The sequence below is a fragment of the Nicotiana attenuata genome, unplaced genomic scaffold (assembly GCF_001879085.1).
Source record: "Nicotiana attenuata strain UT unplaced genomic scaffold, NIATTr2, whole genome shotgun sequence".
Classification (NCBI taxonomy): Eukaryota; Viridiplantae; Streptophyta; class Magnoliopsida; order Solanales; family Solanaceae; genus Nicotiana; species Nicotiana attenuata.
This window is the reverse complement of record NW_017670558.1, coordinates 491,370-496,234: the sequence shown is the minus strand read 5'-3', so window position 1 is coordinate 496,234 and position 4,865 is coordinate 491,370. Positions and strand designations below refer to the sequence as shown.

Sequence of the window (4,865 nt, the reverse complement as noted above, 5' to 3'; positions counted from 1 at the left end):
CATGCAGCTACCTTGCGATCTCTGGATAAACTCTTAGAGTGCTGGAAGCTCTCACTCTGATGCTCGGGCACCTGAATCTGCACACAGAGTGCAGGGAGTAACGTGAGTACGCCAACTCAGTAAGTAATTAAAGTAAATAAAGTATGATTGCAGTGACAAGCATTTAAAATCACATAAGGAATCTCAACAGAAATATCAAGTCAAATCTGCAGTTCAATAATCGGTTATCTCGTAAAACTCCTGTTTCTATTAAAATCCTTTTAACACATTTATTCAATATTTTTCAACAAAGGTTCAACATAAAAGAAGAGTGAAAGCAGCATAATGTCATAAATAAGCCCCTCGGGCAAGGTATCACTCATAAGTATAGCCCCTCGGGCAAGCCTCTCAGTCACTCGTGAATCAGCTCTCGTCAATTAGTACTCACACTCAGCACTCCGGCTCAATAGATATCTCATAATAATAATAATAATCGCTACGGCGTGCAGCCCGATCCATGATGTATATATAATCCTCACCATTAGGTCCTCAACCTCTCTCAGCCATTAACCTCACGGCCTCTCGGGCATATCGGTGAAAATCAGGGAACTCAGCCCAAACAATTTTCATATATTAAGAAGTATAGTAATGAAACCGGTTTTAAACAATAAACAGGTAAAACATGACCGAGGATATGCTTTCAAATCAAATAGAGTGAGGAAAGTAGTAAAAATACCCCTAAGGGTCTAAACAGGTCGGCACAAGGCCCCAAACACGGCGTACAACCCAAAATATAGTATACATCTCTAAAATACGGAATATCATAGGATTTCAAATCAAATACGCGGCTTAATAGCCGCTACGGGACGGACCAGGTCACAATCCCTACCGGTGCACGCCCACACGCTCGTCACCTAGCATGTGCGTCACCTCATTTATCAAAACAATATGAAATACCGGGGTTTCACACCCTCAGGTCAAGATTTACGATGGTTACTTACCTCAAACCGGATGAAATACTACTCCGCGATGCCCTTGCCTCTCGACACGGCCTCAACTCGCATCGAATCTATCCAAAATCAGAATTATAACATCAATATATGCTAAGGGAACGAAGCCCATGCAAAAACAATAAAATTACATCAAAAATCCCAAAATTGGTGCTCACGGGCCTTCCTGTCAGCATAACTCTTTTGTCTCGACTGTGCTGTACGAAGCCGCTCCTGGATCACCTTTACCTTGTCCAAAGCATCCTGCACCAAGTTTGTACCCAAAAGCCTAGCCTCACCCGGCTCAAACCAACTAACTGGAGATCTACACCGTCTCCCATATAAAGCCTCATATGGAGCCATCTGAATAATCGACTGATAACTGTTGTTGTAAGCAAACTCCGGGAGCGGTAGAAACTGAACCCATGACCCTCCAAAATCAATGAGTCAAGTGCGCAACATGTCCTCCAATATCTGAATAGTGCGCTCGGACTGCTTGTCCGTCTGAGGGTGTAAAGTTGTGCTCAACTCAAACTGAGTACCCAACTCTCGCTGCACGGCCCTCCAAAACTGTGAAGTGTACTGAGCACCTCTATCTAAAATGATGGAAACTGGAACCCCATGCAGGCGAACAACCTCTCGGACATAGATCTCTGCTAACCACTCTGAGGAATAGGTAGTACTCACGGGAATGAAGTGTGCGGACTTGGTCAGTCGATCCACAATCACCCAAATAGCATCGAACTTCTTCAAAGTCCGTGGGAGCCCAACTACAAAGTCCATGGTGATCCGCTCCCACTTCCACTCTAGAATATCCATCTGCTGAAGCAAGCCACCCGGTTTCTGATGCTCATATTTCACCTGCTGACAATTGATACACCAAGCTACAAATCTCACAATATCCTTCTTCATCCTCCTCCACCAATAATGCTGTCTCAAATCCTGATACATCTTCGCGGCACCCGGATGAATGGAATACTGCGAGCTATGGGCCTCCTCTAAGATCAACTCCCGAAGCCCATCCACATTGGGCACGCATATCCGGCCCTGCATCCTCAATACCCCATCATCACCAATAGTCACATCTCTAGCATCGTCGTGCTGAACTCTGTCCTTAAGGACAAGTAAATGAGGATTATCATACTGGCGCTCTATGTTGCGATCAAATAAGGAAGACCGAGAAATCACACAAGCTAAGACCCGACTGGGCTTTGAAATATCCAACCTCACGAACCGATTGGCCATGGCCTGAACATCAACTACAAGAGGTCTCTCCCCAACAAGAATATACGCCAAACTCCCCATACTCACCGCCTTCCTACTCAAGGCATCGGCCACTACATTGGCCTTCCCCGGATGGTACAAGATAGTAATATCATAGTCTTTTAGCAGCTCCAGCTATCTCTGCTGCCTCAAATTAAGATCCTTCTGCTTGAACAAGTGCTGAAGGCTACAATGATCAGTAAACACCTCACAAGACACACCATACAGATAATGCCTCTAAATCTTCAACGCGTGAACAATGGCAGCCAATCCCAAATCATGAACAGGGTAGTTCTTCTCAATGGGCTTCTACTGACGAGAAGCATAAGCAATAACTCTACCCTCCTGCATCAACACACACCCAATACCAACTCTCGACGCATCACAATACACTATATATGAACCTAAAGCTGATGGCAAAACTAACACTTGAGCTGTGGTCAAAGCAGTCTTGAGCTTCTGAAAGGTCACCTCACACTCATCCGACCACCTGAATAAAGCACCCTTTTGATTCAATTTGGTCAAGGGTGATACAATAGATGAAAATCCCTAAACGAACCGACAGTAATAGCCCGCCAAACCAAAGAAGCTGCGAATCTCTATGGCTGAGGACGGTCTGGGCTAACTCTGAACCGCCTCTATCTTCTTCGGATCAACCTGAATACCTTCACTGGACACCACGTGCCCCAAGAAAGCCACTGAATTGAGCCAAAAACACATTTGGAGAACTTTGCATAAAGCTTCTCCTCCCTCAGTCTCTGCAACACAACTCTCAAATGCTCCGCGTGCTCCTCCTGACTACGCGAGTACACCAGAATATCATCAATGAAAACAATCACGAACGAGTTGAGATAAGGCCGAAACACGATGTTCATCAAATGCATGAACGCTGTTGGGGCATTGGTCAGCCCAAAACACATCACAGGGAACTCATAATGACCATATCGGGTCCTAAAAGTTGTCTTAAGAATATCCGAGTCCCTGATCTTCAACTGGTGATACCCTAAACGGAGATCATCTTGGAGAACACTCTCGCTCCCTGAAGCTGGTCGAATAAATCATCAATGTGAGGCAAAGGGTACTTGTTCTTGATTGTAACTTTGTTCAACTGCCTATAATCAATGCACACTCTCATCGTGCCATCCTTCTTTTTCATAAATAGAACAGGCGCACCCCAAGACCACACACTAGGCCGAATGAACCACTTATCAAGGAGTTCCTGAAGGTGCTCCTTCAACTCTTTCTACTCCGCCGGTGCCATACGATACGATAGAATAGAAATGGGATGAGTGCTTGGCACCAAATTAATACCAAAGTCAATATCCCTGTCCGGTGGCATGCCCGGCAGGTCTGCAGGAAACACATCGGGAAAATCCCTCACTACAGGAACAGAATCAATACTAGGAGTCTCTTCACTTACATCCCTCACAAACGCTAAGTATGAAAGACAACCCTTCCCAACCATTCGCTGGGCCTTCAGAAATGAGATCACCCTACTGGGGACAAAATCAGTCGAACCTCGCCACTCAATCCGTGGCACACCCGGCATAGCCAACGTCACTATCTTAGCATGACAGTCCAATATAGCACGACAAGGAGATAGCCAATCCATGCCTAATATCACATCAAAGTCCACCATACAAAGCAACAAAAGGTCCATTCGGGTCTCCAGACCCCCAATAGTCACCACACACAACCGATATACGCGGTCCACCACAATAGTATCGCCCAACGGAGTAGATACACGAATAGATGAAACAAGAGACTCACGGGGCATATCAAAATAACGAGCAAAATATGATGACACATACGAAAAAGTGGAACCGGTATCAAATAATACAGAGGCATCTCTGTGGCAGACTGAGACAATACCTGTAATTAGAGCATCTGAAGCAATAGCATCTGGTCTGGCTGGGAGTGCATAAAAACGGGATTGACCACCACCTGATCGACCTCCCCCTCTAGGGCAGCCCCTAGCTGACTGACCCCCACCCCTAGCTGCCTGAGCGGGTGGTGAAGTAACTGGAGCTAAAGTCGAGGTCTGACTCCTCTGCTAAGATATCCTAAAGATTTCATTTCAATTGGAATTTGGTTATTCACCATGTACGAGGATCCCCGCTAAGCATCCATGGCTGAATGGTTAAAGCGCCCAACTCATAATTGGCGAATTCGTAGGTTCAATTCCTACTGGATGCACGCCAATGGGACCCTCCAATAAGTCTATTGGAATTGGCTCTGTATCAATGGAATCTCATCATCCATACATAACGAATTGATGTGGTATATTCATATCATAATATATGAACAGTAAGAACTAGCATTCTTATTGAGACTATAACTCATAGGGAAAGAAAATCGATTTATGGATGGAATCAAATATGCAGTATTTACAGACAAAAGTATTCGGTTAGTTAGGGAAAAATCAATATACTTCTAATGTCGAATCAGGATCAATAGGACAGAAATAAAGCATTGGGTCGAACTCTTCTTTGNGCAAGCTCCAGAAAACTCGAAAATTAGTAAATGCTACCCCGTTGGTCTCCAGAATACTCGTTGTACGAAGAATCCTCTAACACTTGTCCAAGAAACCCTAGGCATCCTCGCCCTCTATACCACTGAAAGTCGGAGGCTGAA

General features: G+C 45.0%; 1 non-coding gene across 1 annotated transcript; it reads left to right on the top strand.

The window, feature by feature from the left end:
* Window positions 1-4,353: 4,353 nt before the first annotated feature.
* Window positions 4,354-4,427, top strand: TRNAM-CAU. Its single transcript has one exon. It is a non-coding gene; the product is annotated as a tRNA-Met (tRNA).
* Window positions 4,428-4,865: the final 438 nt, after the last annotated feature.